Consider the following 16,514-nt stretch of genomic DNA (forward strand, 5'->3'; position numbering starts at 1 on the left):
TTCCCTTCCCAAACCACAGCCTCTCCTCTCCCCACCCCGCCCCGCCCTGCAAGCCTGCCAGCCGCAGCCACCTGCCCACCTGCGGCAACGGCCCCCTCCACTCCTATCCTTGCCGAGGAACGAAATGAACCCCCCCCCTCCAAAATATCCTGGCACAAGATGGGGAGGAAACCGTCGTCAGCTCGACACTCCTCAAGGCTCTGCCAATTTTTGTATTGCTCTCCCCTCCCCCTTCATCAAATGGTGTTGTGAAAACAGAAGCCAAGTTGGGCCTCTCGGACTCCACCAAAAAATTACAGAGCGGCTTAGAGCATCCCAGCAATACACAAGCCCTCATTTAACTTTCTGGATCCTGCCAAATCCAACCAAATTTTTAGACTTGCACACCCCAATTCCACTAAGGCTATAGGGACCTGGACTTAATGCATTCCAAAACACATTCATATGCTTTGCAACTGTGTTACAGAATCCCAGACTATTGTTTTTTCCTTGTAACTCCCATATTGCTTCAATGAAAAGCAAAATGCACGCAGGCCCTCTTCTCGTGCATGTTATTGACTCAGAGGTTGGGTCCTTTAAGACAAACAGCTTTTATTACAAATAATATGGCTTTTAAGGGAAAAGTCTCCACAAGTTCACATCAGATTGCAGCATTAACCTTCACGTTCATGTTTGGATAATTCCCTTTCAAGAGCATGGGGAACATCTATTTTCAGCAAGAAGAATGTTTATGGCTGTTTGTGTAAGATAGTCTTCTGAGGGAGGGGAAGGGAGCACACAAGCCCCTGGTAACAAAGTCATCTGTTATAATACCGAGGCTTGGACAGATTCTGAGAGGGCTGGGCCAAAAAGGTAGCTTTTCCAAACTTTGTAAAATGTGCAACATAGTGTGCTGGCTCACCCCAATTCTTAAGAGTTTACACATGGATATGTGAAACAGCAGCCATCTCGCTTATTTAGTCCACCAGGAGCAGATACAAGAGTCGCTTTTGTGACACCAGCTCTCAGAATCCCAGACCTGCCTCCTAAGCTGGCTGTTTGATTTTGGGGGTTGTGATGGAGAAACTCAGCAACCTCTCCCACCACTGCTCAGGAACCACAAAGGAAGCAACTTTTCTTTTAATGACCATTAGTTCAAAGAGCCTCCTTCATGGATTGCTGCCTTGTCGTGGCAAAGGGGCTTGAGTAATTCAGAGAAGCTATGGGCTATGCCGTGCAGGGACACCCAAGACAGACAGGTCATAGTGGAGAGTTCTGACCAAATGCAATCCACCTGGAGTAGGAATTGACAAGCCACTCCAGTATCTTTGCCAGGAATACCCCATGAACAGAAACAAAAGGCTAAAAGAAGTGACACTGGAAGATGGGACCCTCAGGTCGGAAGGTGCCCAACATGCTACTGAGGAAGAGCGGAGGATAAGTACAGGTAACTCCAGAGCTAATGAAGTGGTTGGGCCAAAATCGAAAGGACGATCAGCTGTGGACATGCCTGAAAGTGAAAGGAAAGTCCGATGCTGCAAAGAAAAATACTGCATAGGAACCTGGAATGTAACGTCTATGAACCCTGGGAAGCTGGATGTGGTCAAACAGGAGATGGCAAGAATAAACATTGACATCATGGGCGTCAGTGAACTAAAATGGACGGGAATGGGTGAATTCAATTCAGATGATTATCATATCTACTATTATGGGCAAGAATCCTGTAGAGGAAATGGAGTAGCCGTCAGAATGAAGCAGAACAGAGGCTAATAGAGTTTTGTCAAGAGAACAAGCTGGTCATCACAAACACTCTTTTCCAACAGTACAAGAGGCGACTCTACAAATGGAAATCACCAGATGGGCAATACCATAATCAGATTGACTATATTCTTTGCAGCCAAAGATGGAAAAGCTCTATACAGTCAGCAAAAACAAGACCTGGAGCTGATTGTGGCTCTGATCATCAGCTTTTCATAGCAAAATTCAAGCTTAAACTGAAGAGAGTAGGAAAAACCACTGGGCTAGTCAGGTATAATCTAAACCAAATCCCTTATGAATACACAGTGGAAGTGAAGAACAGATTTAAGGAACTTGATTTTGTGGACAGAGTGCCTGAAGAACTTTTGATAGAGGCTTGTAACATTGTACAAGAGGCAGCAACAAAAACCATCCCAAAGAAAAGGAAATGCAAGAAAGCAAAGTGGCTGTCCAATTACAAATAGCAGAGAAGAGAAGGGAAACAAAATGCAAGGGAGAGAGGGAAAGTTACAGAAAATGGAATGTAGACTTCCAAAGAGTAGCAAGAAGAGACAAGAGGGCCTTCTTAAACGAACAATGCAAAGAAATAGAGGAAAATAATAGAAAAGGAAAAACCAGAGATCTGTTCAGGAAAACTGGAGATATTAAAGGTATATTTTGTGCAAAGTTAGTTAGTTAGGCATCCTTCAGTCTCAAAAGTCTATGGTAACGTGCTCTGTATGGAGGATTTGGAACAGTGTCTAGTGTGGCTGAGAAGGCCAATTCGAGAGTGACAATCTCTTCAACACTGAAGACAAATCCAAACTGTCCCCTGTCCAGCTCCCTGGTTTTGCTGCTTTTGTGACTTCCTCTTTGCCTCAGCATGCTGGGCAAGGGTCTCTTCAAATTGGGAGAGGCCGTGATGCAACGCCTGCCTCCAGGCTGAACGCTCGGATGTCAGGGTTTCCCATCTGTTGAGATCTATTCCTAAGGCCTTCAGATCTCGCTTGCAGATAGCCTTGTATCACAGCCATGGTCTCCCTCTGCGGCGATTTCCCTGCACTAATTCTCCATACAGGAGATCCTTTGGAATCCGACCATCAGCCATTCTCACGACGTGTCCAAGCCAGCGTAGACGTCGCTGTTTCAGTAATGTAAACATGCTGAAAATTCCAGCTCGTTCTAGGACTATTTGTGAACTAGGACTATCTTTGTGGACTAGGACTATCTTTGTGACTATTTGTGGACTAGGACTATCTTTGTGCAAAGATGAACGTGATAAAGGACAAAAATGGCAGGGACCTAACAGAAGCAGAAGACATCAAGAAGAGGTGGCAAGAATACACAGAGGAATTATACCAGAAAGATTTGGATGTCCCTGAAAAACCAGATACTGTAGTGTGGTTGCTGACCTTGAGCAAGAAATCCTGGAGGGTGAAGTCAAGTGGGCCTTCGAAAGCTTCGCTAACAAGGCCAGTGGAGGTGATGGCATTCCAATGGAACTATTTAAAATCTTAAAACATGACACTGTTAAAGTGCTACATTCAATATGCCAGCAAGTTTGGAAAACTCAACAGTGGCCAGAGGACTGGAAAAGATCAGTCTACATCCCAATCCAAAGAAGGGCAGTGCTAAAGAATGCTCCAGCTACCCTACAATTACACTTATTTCACATGCTAGCAAAGTAGCCTTCAGCAGTATGTGGACTGAGAACTCCCAGAAGTACAAGCTGGATTTTGAAGGGGCAGAGGAACTAGAGACCAAATTGCAAACATGCGCTAGATTATGGAGAAAGCCAGAGAGTTCCAGAAAAACATCTACTTCTGCTTCATTGACGACGCAAAAGCCTTTGATTGCGTGGACCACAGCAAACTATGGCAAGTCCTTAAAGAAATGGGAGTGCCTGATCACCTTATCTATCTTCTGAGAAACCTATACATGGGACAGGAACCCACAGTTAGAACTGGATATGGAACAACTGATTGGTTCAGAATTGGGAAAGGAGTACAACAAGGCCATATATTTTCCCCTGGCTTATTTAACTTATAAGTAGAATGCATCATGCGAAAGGCCGGGCTGGAGGAATCCCAAATCAGAATTAAGATTGCCGGAAGCAATATCAACAACCTCCGATATGCAGATGATACCACTCTGATGGCAGAAAGTGAGGAGGAATTAAGGAACCTTGTAATGAGGGTGAAAGAAGAAAGTGCAAAAAACGGTCTGAAGCTCGACATCAAAAAAACTAAGATCATGGCCACTGGTCCCATCAGCTCCTGGGAAATCGAAGGGGAAGATATGGAGGCAGTGACAGATTTTACGTTCTTGGGCTCCATGATCACTGCAGATGGTAACAGCAGCCATGAAATTAAAATACGCCTGCTTCTTGGGAGGAAAGCAATGAGAAACCTAAACAGCATCTTAAAAACAGAGACATCACCTTGCCAACAAAAGTCAAAATAGTCAAAGCTATGGTTTTTCCTGTAGTGATACATGGAAGTGAGAGTTGGACCATAAAGAAGGCTGACCGCCGAAGAATTGATGCTTTTGAATTGTGGTGCTGGAGGAGCCTCTTGAGAGTCCCCTGGACTGCAAGGAGAACAAACCTATCCGTTCTAAAGGAAATCAACCCTGAGTGCTCACTGGAAGGACAGATCCTGAAGCTGAGGCTCCGTTACTTTGGCTATCTCATGAGAAGAGAAGACTGCCTGGAAAAGACCCTGATGTTGGGAAAGTGTGAAGGCAAGAGGAGAAGGGGACAATAGAGGACAAGATGGTTGGACAGTGTCATCGAAGCCACCAACATGAATTTGACCCAACTCCAGGAGGCAGTGGAAGAAAGGAGGGCCTGGCATGCTCTGGCCCATGGGGCTAAGAAGAGTCGGACACGACTAAATGACTGAACAACAACAAAAGTTCAAAGAGCATCAACCTGCCCTATTTCCTGGCTGCTACAACTGGGAACTAAATGGTGAGGAAGAGACTCAGATAAAGCAATCCAGGTTTGGAATTAATTAGCTGAGTTGTTTTAAAATTGCCATTGATTTCCAAGAAAAGGAAACCAGCCAGTGTGCCAGCTTCAAGCAAAAGGAGAATTTTTACTACTTTAACAGGTCCCAAACTTCCCCTGCCTCTCATGGCTGCCTGAAAATTATTGAGGGTCACAGAGGATCACTTGATAAATTTTTCCTCCTGCATATCAAAGCACATACATAATTCATATTCTAATAATCTTTTTGTTTTACTTAGCCCTGACACCATTGTCAAATATTGTTGTATTATTAAAACAAGTCACAATCACTTAAAAAAAAATCACAAAACAAAATAGGTTTTGTTAGCCTGTTTGATGATCTGGCCCTGAGCAACTCGAAAGGTCTTGATCTTGATTGTTAAAAAATGCAGGGTCAAGTACAGACATTCTTCTTTCATGTTATCATTTGAGTGGCACTCATAGACCCCTTTGAGAACCTCTTCTGCACTGGTTCAATTTGTCAAGCCTTTTTCTGTGGATTCTGTTGCTGAGATGTGCACATCTGCAAACCTGTGTAGTGACCTCTAGTGGCCTATGTCCACAGAAATCTGCAATACAATTGGTTAACTCAAGACCTAGAAGGTTCTATGAGCCAGACTCACAGGCAGCTCCCCTCACTTGCCTCCCACCTTTGATGTTACTTGAATTGGGTTCCTATTGCATTCTGACTGCTTAGTGGTGGAACATCCAAAACAAGCTGAGGCTTTTGTGGATTTAACAAGGAATACTTTTATTTGTCACAAATCTGTCTGGAAGATCTGAGACAAGACATAGACTAGAGCAATCAAACCATTTATTTAAACAATCTTATTTTAAATTTGCGTACAGGGCTACGTACACTGATGACACTGCATAAATAAATAATAGTAACAACAACAAAGTATTTGTGTAATCCCAGCATATATTTGGTAGTTCTAATGCATTCAGCAGAGGGGCTGATTACACATCACTAAAAAAGAGGACCAAAGAGAATGGCAATTTGTATAATACTGTGCATGCTACTTTATAAGTACAAGCACAATGTTTAAAATTAGTTTGATAATTTAAACCAAATTACAATACATCACACCACAGAGGGAAAGATTATGAGTAGATGACCTGAGTGCCTACTGAATTTGCTCTCTAGGTTCTGCTAACTGGGGATGGACCACATCAAGGCCTATGGACTGTCTCCTTATAGTTCTTCCCACATTCTGGCAGACCAACGAACACCTTCTAAAAGGGGGCTGTCCTGTAGCAGACGAGGACACATGGTCATAATAGCACTCATTGCATCCTTGAGATGATCATAAGGTATGCAAACTAACTATAGGACTACCTGAAAAATGAGCATAGGCATGAGCATTAATGTGTCTGTATAGACAGGTGAAAACATGTTGCAAACCTTTGAAAACTATGGTGCTGTAATCTGCTATAACATAACTGGAAAACACAACAGTGCCCTTATTTTATTTTATTTATTGCATTTTTATGCTGTCTTTGTTCTACTAGCAACTCAAGGTAACTCACAAATCTTTAAAAAGATACAAGAATTAAAAACAACATATCAAGAACAATATAAAACATTATTACACATAGTGTTATAATTTAAAAAACAGAATAATGCAAAGACATTTTAAAACTCATTAAAAAGGATACACTGGCATCTGTGGCTCTTGCTTAGCCAAAATCTATCCCTTGGTGTAAAACTGTTTCTTCTTGTTTCTATGAGAGTAGAATCAGAGAATTACGGAGATGGGAGGGACCTCTGGGGTCACTGAGTCCAACCCCCTTCTGAAGCAAGTAATCCATAGCTAAAGCATCCCTGACAGGCGACCTCGCAACCTCTGATTAAAAACTTCCACGAAAGGAGAATCCACCACCCTCTGAGGTATTAGTTTCTACTGTTCAAGAGCTCTCACTACCAAAAAGTTTTGTGAAACATCCTTTCTTGTAAATTTAATCCATTGCTTCTGGTTCTGTCCTCCAAAGTTGCAGAAAACAAACTTGCTCCATCTTCAACATGACAGTCTTTCAAATATTTGAAGATGACTACACTGGTGCCTCACTTGATGATGTTAATTCGTTCCAGCGAAATTGCTGTAGAGCAAAAACATTGTCAAATGAAATGAAAAAATCCCATTGAAATGCATTGAAAACTCGTTTAATGCGTTCCAGTGGGCTGAAAAACTCACCGTCCAGTGAAGATCCTCCATACGGCGGCCATTTTCGGTGCCTATATAGCGAGGAATCCATCCTAGAAAACAGCAGGGGGGCATTTTGAAAGCCAGCGGCCATTTTGAAACCCAACGAATCAGCTGTTTGCCGATTGTCGTAAAGCGAAAAATCGGTTCCCGAAACAGGGAACCGATCAATGTGAAGCGAAATTCCCCCATATAAAACATCATTTTGCGATCGCAACGTCGACGTAATGTGGATTCGTCGTAGAACAGAGTAATCATCCAGCAGGACATGACTGTATTATGTCACCTCTCAGTCTTCTCTTCTCCAGGCTAAACATAGCTAGTTTCCTCAACCATTCCTCATAAGGTTTGGTTTCCAGAGTTTTTCCCTCCTGGTGACCCTGCGCTGGACATATTCTGGCTTGTTGATATCCTTTTGAATCTATGTTGCCCAGAGCTGGGCACAGTATTCCAGGTGAGATCTGGCCAAAGCAGAATAGAATGGTACTATTACTTCCCTTGATAAGGACACTTTAATTCTGTTGAAGAAATTTACCATTCTCCCCACCACATCAAACTGTTGACTCATGTTTAGCTTGTTGTTTACTAGGCGGCCTAATCCCTTTTGCATATACTACTGTTAAGCCAGTTGTCACACATCTTTCAGCTATGAATCTGCATATTTTTTCAATAATGGGACCAGAACTGAACCTAGGGGCATCCCATTTATTCCTTCTCTCCAGGATGAGGAGGAACTATTGGTGAACACTTTTTGGGTAAGGCCCATCAGCCAGCTACAAATCTTTACAATAGCCACATCATCTAGCCCACATGCTACCAGTCTGGCCACAAGACTATCCTGGGGGACCTTCTTAACAGCCTTGATGAAATCAGGATACACTATAGTCACAGCATTGGTCTATCGACTAGATAGGCGGGATACAAATAAAATAAATAAATAAATAAATTGTCCTCACCTACCAAGCTTGTGACTCTATCAAAAGGTGACAGAAATAGGGTCAGAATCCTGAATGCACCTTTTCAGTGACTACCATATAGAGACAAAAGGAACTATTACAATGACCAATGCAAAGAAAGAGATGAGAACAAAAGAGGAAATCAAAGAGAGCCATCGGATTAATGGAAATAATATTAATAATAACAAACTTTCAGGGAATGTGCACAATGGTCTTATCCTTCATTCTCTTAGTCCCTGCCACCATTTTGTACTCTTTTTTTCCCACAGAAAAGGCATTCAGCCACAAAAAGGTTGTAATCGCATTACCCAGACACAGTTGATTGGTGCCATTCCCAGATTGCACGGATCTCCTATAATTTCAAGAAAAAAAACTACTCAAAGCCAACCTTTCTTTAATTACTTGTAAGAAATGCCTTGGAGGAGCAAACCAAGTTCCAGTGTCCTATTATCAACAATGGGCAGCTAGAAGCCTCCTGAAGGATCCCAAGCAAGGTGTGAGGCTGCCCCCTTTTGCACCTCAGTACAGTATCTCACATTCAGAGTAATATTGTCTTGGATGCTGTCACTGTAGTGAGCATATATCTATGTATGCTCCAAAAATTTGTATAACCCCCTTACTGAGACAGCATGAGTTCTGACCAAAGATGATCTGGCACACACCATGTTCTGGTAGGATATTCTGATACTTTGTCTAATAATTTGTTGTAGGAAAGGAAACTTGAGGTTCATGACATCGAGAATGAAAAAAATGTGGGCAGAAGTGTCCTAGGCTTCCAATCTTTGTTGTTACTAAAGTCCAGTGACTTCTATGATAACTCAAAGGAGATACTTTTCTACATGCACCACATGAAGCCTGGGGCCTCCGGATACATGCAGATGTCTTCCAAGCTATCAGTCTAGACAACTTATGCTTAAAGATATTTTTAAAATCAGCCACTCTAGAACCTTGGCATGAAACATGGCTGAATCCTGAACTGTCCTCAACAGAGATAAATTAGCAGGTCAAAACACCACACCAATTTTGTTCCTCTGCTGTCTGTTAGAAATGAAGCTCCTGTAATGCTCAAATCAACTGAATATTGTTTTGTAATGCTGAAGTCAACTAAATGTTGATCTTTATTTTCTTTTTATCAATCCAATGCCATTTCCCATTTGTCTGAGATCTATGATTACTCAGATTCCCTTCCATGAATCTGCCCAGTGTAGGAATTTGTGGTAGTTATATCGGCATAGTTCAGCAGGGTAGTAAGAGGCAATTATAACTGTGAACTACAAATAGTCACTCGGTGACTTAAATCCAGTCACAACTGGAGTAGAACCAGAGAATCAATGTGGATTGGGTGAGTCAATAGCTATGTACTCTATTTATCATTGACTATTGGATTTCAGCCAGAAAGTCCATAATAGAATAGGAGGAAACACTTATTTCTGTTTTTTCAAGAAAGGAGTTAAGAATCCAACATGAGAAATCCCAGACTGGACTACAGAAACCCCAGAGTTAACTTTTATGTGTGAAAGTCTACCAACAACCTATAGACATTCAGAGATAGACAAACTATTTCCTTGAAGGGGGAATGACCTAAGTAGGAAGTGATCAAAAGGTCCAGATGGACTAGCCACACAAGGCCACTAAGCTATAAACAGGTCTCTGCCCCTTCCTTATTTAAAAGGCACCCAAGCCAGTTATGTAATACTTCTTAGGGCAGTGACCTCTGAAAGTTTATAATGCATATTGTAAAACAGTGATACCTTTTGATTGAGCCGAGTTTTATACCAGTCAGGAGATGAGCCCAGGTTTAGTATCAGAGAGAGAAAGAAATGAAAAAACTCTATCAGAAATAAAGTACACAGTTTAAGCTGCTGATGCTTATTTTTTTTTTATTTAAATAAAATAAAAGCAACCCTTCAAATTCACAAGAGAGAGAGAGAGAGAACGAGAATTTACATAAAGGTAAACATATGTAAAGACTAATGATGCAGCTATATTTGAGGCACATTTGCATCAAAACAGTATGTCCTACATCTGCGTTCTCCCTTACTCCTACTTTTATTCCTCTGACAATTGAAATGGTTTTCATTTGTCTCAATGCCCAATTCAGCTAGTCTTATATGTGGCTTGTGAAAACAGGACCTTTTCCTTTTAGCAAGGTCAGCTTTCAGCTTTTAGGCTAAATATAGAGGGATATATTTCAGAGCCATATTCAAGTGGTGGGTGGGGCCATAAAAACCCAGCATACATCTCTTCCCCCCCCCCTTAAGGTAAAGGAGAAGCATTTCAAAATTTCCTTCCCCAGATGGCCATATGCATTTCCCCATGATGGCATTATAGGGGACCTCAGGAAGGACTGAAATTCCCCACCTCTATTTCAAAAAGATATCCAGTGCAATAATTCCTTTGTACAATGCGCCAATCAGACCTTAGAAACACCCTCAGCCTTTATCTAGTTCGTGCAAACCTCTTCCACTTTGTAACTGTGCACATTCCATTAAATTTTTTATAACTTGCTGGCAATTCATATACGTTCCCCAGAAGTAAGCCCCACTAGCTCAACTTACATGTGCTTTCAAGGAAGTATGTAGAGGATTGCTGCCTTAATTATATATTTAGCTAAATCTATTTGCCTTCTACCAGTCGTCATGAAGAGGGAGAAGTGCCGAGCAAGACATAAAAACTTTGTCCTCTAACCACTGAAAACCTACTTTGCATTTGGTTCAGAGATTTCACCGGACAATAGCTGAACATTTTCAAGTCTACCTAATTTCAATTGCCTTACAAATAAAGCAAGATTCTGAATTCTACATCCAGCACTGAATCTGTGCACAGTCATGGAATATACATAAATTTAGAATTAGGAATTAACATTCCAAAAATATATATTGATAATTCTTTGTTCTCTCAAATGCACTCACTCATTCATAGGGTGACCGTAACTCAGAAGCAACTTGACAGCATGTAACAACAAATGTATTAGATTGCTAAGCACATGAACAGTATTTAGTATGCTTACTAATCAGCATATAGATCATTTTAATTTACAACTGTGAAACATTTTAAAGCCAAGCATCCTAAAATTAAAAATGATAAGGCACTCAAGTGAACAACTTGCAACCCAAATTTTCCCTGGTTTTAGCTTTAATGAGGACCATTGGGGCTTCTACATGAAGCTGATGTGTGCATGTGAAGCACTGAATGGAACTATTCATCTCTTCCCAGAATCAAAGCAAAGGGGTTACAGTACCTGTCTTTTTGCACAGTTATATGTAGCCAAAGCTAATGCTTTGTTGCAACTAGTTTGCAAAATGACAGAACTTTAAAAGTGAGCATGGATTTTCTTTAAACTTATATGTAGTTAAGGCACCTTTATTCTGTTTTTCCTGCTTAAATTGATTGCCTCTCCAAGAAAAGACTAAATTCACACAGAAACTTATTTTAAAGACAAATCTTTAAACAAGTTCTATTAACCCCAAACCTGTTTTGATAATATACTGTCAAGGCTGAATGAGATTGCTGCAAAATTAATCACTTTATACCACACTTGATTTCAAGTTTTCTTCCTCTCAATGCATAACACATATTGCAAAGCACTGGCCAGAATCCCATTGCTGTTCTCAAAAAGGTTGTATAATTGGTAGTCCAGATAGGTAGGGTATAAATCAAATAAATAAATAAATAACTTGCTGTGACTAACTGATGATCTGCCAGGGATCTCGGTTGCTCAATCAGCTGCATGGTCAGGCATCCAATCAAGAAGCACTGCAGCACCTTGTCAGCCAAAATTACCTGTAGCAACTTATACAAAACTTATATGAGCAACAACAGGATTCTGGCCTTATTTTCCAAATGAATATGTTGAACACATGTAGCAACATATATTAGTTTAATGGAAACAAATAATTTGGATTTGACCATCCGCAAGGATGGTTCCTATCAGTTCCCTATCAGCTTTCTTCTTCAGAAAATAGAATATATATACATCTATCTGTCAGTGAAATGTAAAATGCTAGTCTCTATATAAGTCAAACAGCCCTTTAAAATACCTTTTGTATATTTGCATTGTGTTGCTGTTTAGTCATTAAGTTGTGTCCAACTCTTCGTGACCCCATGGACCAGAGCACACCAGGCCCTCCTGTCTTCCACTACCTCCTGGAGTTGGGTCAAATTCATGTTGGTAGCTTCGATGACACTGTCCAGCCATCTCGTCCTCTGTCTCTGTCCTCTGATTTGAAGGAGGAGGGTAGAATGACTGGTTGGTTTCTATAGAAATCAGTCACAATCTTTGGGAGAAAGGAAGCATCAAAGTACAGAGTCACCTTGTCAGGATGGAATTGAATGAAGGGAGGGTCCGACCTAAGAGCAGTGAGCTCTCTTAGCTGAAGTGACAGCTACCAAAAATGCTGTTTTCAAGGTAAGTAGTTTGAGGTTGGATGTGGCCATGTGTTCGAATGGAGGGCGCATAAGTGCATTAAGAACTATTTGCAGTGACCATTGTGAGGTAATATGTTGAGGTGGGGAGCGGATATTGTTAAGTCCTTTGAGAAACTTTTTTACAGCTGGATGAGAAAAAAGTCTTGAAGAAGAGGAGTCATCAGGTTGGTGTTCGACGATCGCTGCAATGTAGACTCTAAGGGTTGGAAGAGATAAACCCAAATTGAAGAGATGAAGAAGGTAAGTGAGCAACGTTTTGATGGAGACAGGTATGGCAGGTAAGTTGTTGTCCGCTGTGTATTTAAGGAAGGACTTCGAGTGCAGTAAGTCGTGCATTTTGCGTTAGATCTTGAGGCAAAGACATCGATGTCTGGTGTTCCCCAGCGGCGACAGAGGAGGTGGAAGACTGACGTTTTGAGGGACCATTCATGTGATCTTGATGTGAGGTGACTCAGATGGTCCGCTAGGTAGTTCTCTGTGGAGATGTGTACCGCTATTGGAAAAACATGATGGTGGCACCATTCCCAGAGGTCGACTGCCAGGTAGAGAAGGGAGGAGGAGTGGGTGCCACCTTGCTTGTTGATATAAAAGAGGGCAGTGGTGTTGTCTGTTGCTAGTTGGACGACACGGCCTCAAATGTGGTAGGAAAGCATGGAAGGCTTTTATGATTGCCATGAGTTCCAAGTGATTTATGTGCAATATTGATTCTGATCTTGTCCAAAGTCCGTGAATTTTGTATTGCAGGTAATGAGCACCCCATCCTGAGGGACTGGCATCCGTCGTGATTTGTACAGTGGGTTGAAGAGGTTGGAAGGGGCGACCGACAAGGAGATTCAACGTTGTGGTCCACCAGGTGAGTTGATACGAGAGTTCTGGTGTTAATTGCAGTTTTTTTTGATTGGCTGTGTGTCATCGGGTCGAATTGGGCGAGGTACCACGCCTGAAGGGACCTGAGCTTGAGTCTGGTGTGTTGAACGACTGATGTCATTGAAGACATGAAACCTAGAAGATGTCGGGCATGAAGAGCTGTGACTAGTGCTCGAGGTCGAAACAAGGTTATGGCACGCTCCTGTTTTTTGATTCTTTCTCTTGGGATGAATGCCCTGGCTTGTATGGAGTCGAGTCGAGCTCCGATGAAGGTAGTCGTTTGGGATGGTTCCAGATGTGATTTTGAATAATTGACTTAGAGACCGAGCTTTTGAACAGTGTGAAGGGTAATGTGTGTGGCTCTCACAGATCAAGAAGGGACTTTACCACAATGAGCCAATCATCGATGTAAGGGTAGATGTGGATACCCTGCAGATGAAGGAAAGCTGCAATTGGCGCCATGCACTTTGTAAAAGTTCTTGGGGCTGTTGAGAGCCCAAATGGGAGGGAGCAGAATTGGTAAGCCGAGTTGTTGAAATAAAAATGGAGGAACTTGTGATGGTCCGGATGGATCGGTATGTGAAAATAATCATCCTTGAGGTCGATCAGGGCGAATCCATCTCCCTGTGAAAGAAGGGGAATAACGGTGTCAAGTGTGAGCATTCAAAACTTTCAAGGTCGAATATAGCTATTGAGATCCCTGAGATCAAGGATCGGATGAAGGCCTCCGTCCTTTTTTGGGACCGTGAAATATTTGGAATAGAAACCATAAGGGGAGCCAATATGTGGAACTGAAACAATGGCTTGCTTGTCAAGTAATGTGGTGATTTCTTCCTGAAGGGTGTCTGAATATGGAGTGAACTTAAGGTTGCCCAAAGGGGGAATGGACTCAAACTCAATCCGGTAACTTGATGAAATAATATTAAGAACCCACTTGTCATTTGTAATAAATTCCCAGAATGGGAGAAAAGGTCGCAATCTTGGGTAGGTTAGATCGTAGAGTAGAGGGATGTGGATAGGGGTATCAATATCATCGATATCCCTTACCCTTCCCTTGCGCCTTTGGTAAGGATTGGCGGTGCTGCTGCTGGTTTCGAGCCCAGGCGGTCGATGTTGATGGGCCTGGTGACGAGACAGGTCTGTCGGATTGTTGCTGTTGAAAAGGACGGTATGGTTGGTATCACTGGAATGGTTGCTGATAGTATTGGGAATGTCTGTATTGTGGTTTATAGGAGTGAAAAAAGAATTGATTCATATAAGTTTTAGCTGTCTTTCGAATCTTGTGGAGATTCTCCATGGTATCATCTGTTTTCTGGTTAAAGAGTCCCAAACCATCAACGGGAAGCTCCTCTATTCTGTCTTTGGCATCATCATTCAGAGATGTAGACCTGAGCCAAGTGGGTCGACGAATGACTATAGAAGATGCCAGGGATTTAGAAGCGGCTTCAGCAGCATGCCTGGCAGCGATCTTTTGTTGCTTTGCCAGGGAGGCTGCTTCTGCATGGGCATTCATGAGGTCTGTCTTGATGGATTCTGGCGCAGACTCAAGGATGGGCAGGATTTTTGCCCACAGATGTCGTTGATAAGCGCCCATCGCCGCTTGGTAATTAGCAGTTCTGAGCAGGAAAGACTGTAAAGAATAGATTCTGCGAGCCATGACATCGAGTTTTCTCCCTTCCTTGTTGATAGGTGATATTGAAGATTTACTTCTTGATTTGGGTAAATTGGACTCGACTATGATGGAATTTGGGGTAGGGTGTTTGGCCAGAAATTCCATATCAGGACCGTGGGTTCTGTACATTTTGTCGGTCCATCTCGAAATTCGCAAATTTGAGGGTAGCGTGTCCCAGGCATCTTTAATTATTTGTATCATGGCAAATATAAAGGCAAGGCTTAGAGGTTGTGATTTTTCACTGTGGATGCCATAAAAAATGATAGGAAGGAGGTTCTTCAACCTGGAGTTTAAGTGCAGAAGCCATGCGAGAGATCAAATGAGAATAAGAAGTAAAGTTCTTTGTTGGAGAAGACGGGCGTTTGTCAATAGGATTGGATTCAGGAGTAGTTATATTGGCCGGAGATTCCAGAGACGATTCGGTATCAGTGTCTTGGGCTGAAGCCGATGGAGTAGGTGAGGAGTCATCATCTGAGTGAGAAGTCATTTGAAAGCATGTATCACAGGTGGACCACATTGAGGCATCGTAGTCAGTGTGACATGACGTTCCTTAAAGGAATATTTAGCTTGCTTTGATGGGTGAGTGCTTGCAGAGTGAGCATGACATTTTTTCAATGTCGAGAATGACGTCAATGTCAAAGGGGTTATCTGAGGTTTTGATGTCATAGTCAAAGGTGGCACGCTTTCATGGTGAGGTAGGGGTTCGCGTCGGGATCGTTTTGCTGATGTCGTTTGGGAGAAACCCTGGTATGCTTCCATTTGAAATTAGTTGGCAAAGGGGGAAAAATTTCCATGCCAAATTGTTGAAAGGCAAGCTGCTGGTAAGCTGGAAAAAATGGAAACTGATAACATTGGCCAAACTGAGACATTGGAGTAGGTGACTCTATATGCTTTCTTTTCTCTTTTCGTTTCCTCGGAGACTGAGGAGGAGTTTCAGGCTCAGATGGCTTGGTGTCGAAAGCCCGCCCTGATGTTGGGCTTGAATGGGCAGTGGCCGGACTGGATAGAAACTCAGTCCCCATGTGGCCAGTGGATGGAAACAAGCTACCAGCCATGACCCCATTGGAACCATCGTTTTGTGATTGCAATAGCGATCGCAAAAAACTCGTCATCAAGTGATTTTGTCATCAAGCGGGGTCGTTGTGAAGCAGGGCACCACTGTAAGTTAAATAAGCAGGGGAACAATATACAGCCTTGTTGTACTCCTTTCCCAATTTTGAACCAATCAGTTGTTCCATATCCAGTTCTAACTGTGGCTTCCTATCCCACATACTGTATAGATTTATCTGGAGATAGATAAGGTAGGCACTCCCATTTCTTGAAGAACCTGCCATAGTTTGCTGTGGTCCACATAGTCAAAGGCTTTTGCATAGTCAATGAAGCAGAAGTAGATGTTTTTCTGGAACTCTCTGGCTTTCTCCATAATCGAGTGCATGTTAGCAATTTGCTCTCTAGTTTCTCTGCCCCTTCGAAATCCAGCTTGTACTTCTGGGAGTTCTCGGTCCACATACTGTTGAAGGCTACCTTGTAGGATTTTGAGCATAACCTTGCTAGTGTGTGAAATGAGTGCAATTGTATGGTAGCTGGAGCATTCTTTGGCACTGCCCTTCTTTGGAATTGGGATGTAGACTGAATCTGCATTGTAGAGGGGAAATATTCTT

At 42.3% G+C, this 16,514-nt stretch overlaps 1 long non-coding RNA gene across 1 annotated transcript; it reads right to left on the bottom strand.

Moving 5' to 3' along the window:
* Nucleotides 1-5,451: 5,451 nt before the first annotated feature.
* On the bottom strand, nt 5,452-8,122 carry LOC140708183 (uncharacterized). Its single transcript, XR_012088364.2, has 2 exons — nt 6,922-8,122; nt 5,452-6,826 (listed from the first exon to the last, which is right to left on the bottom strand). It is a non-coding gene; the product is annotated as an uncharacterized LOC140708183 (long non-coding RNA).
* Nucleotides 8,123-16,514: the final 8,392 nt, after the last annotated feature.

Source organism: Pogona vitticeps, chromosome 6 (genome assembly GCF_051106095.1).
Source record: "Pogona vitticeps strain Pit_001003342236 chromosome 6, PviZW2.1, whole genome shotgun sequence".
In the NCBI taxonomy this organism is placed as follows: domain Eukaryota; kingdom Metazoa; phylum Chordata; class Lepidosauria; order Squamata; family Agamidae; genus Pogona; species Pogona vitticeps.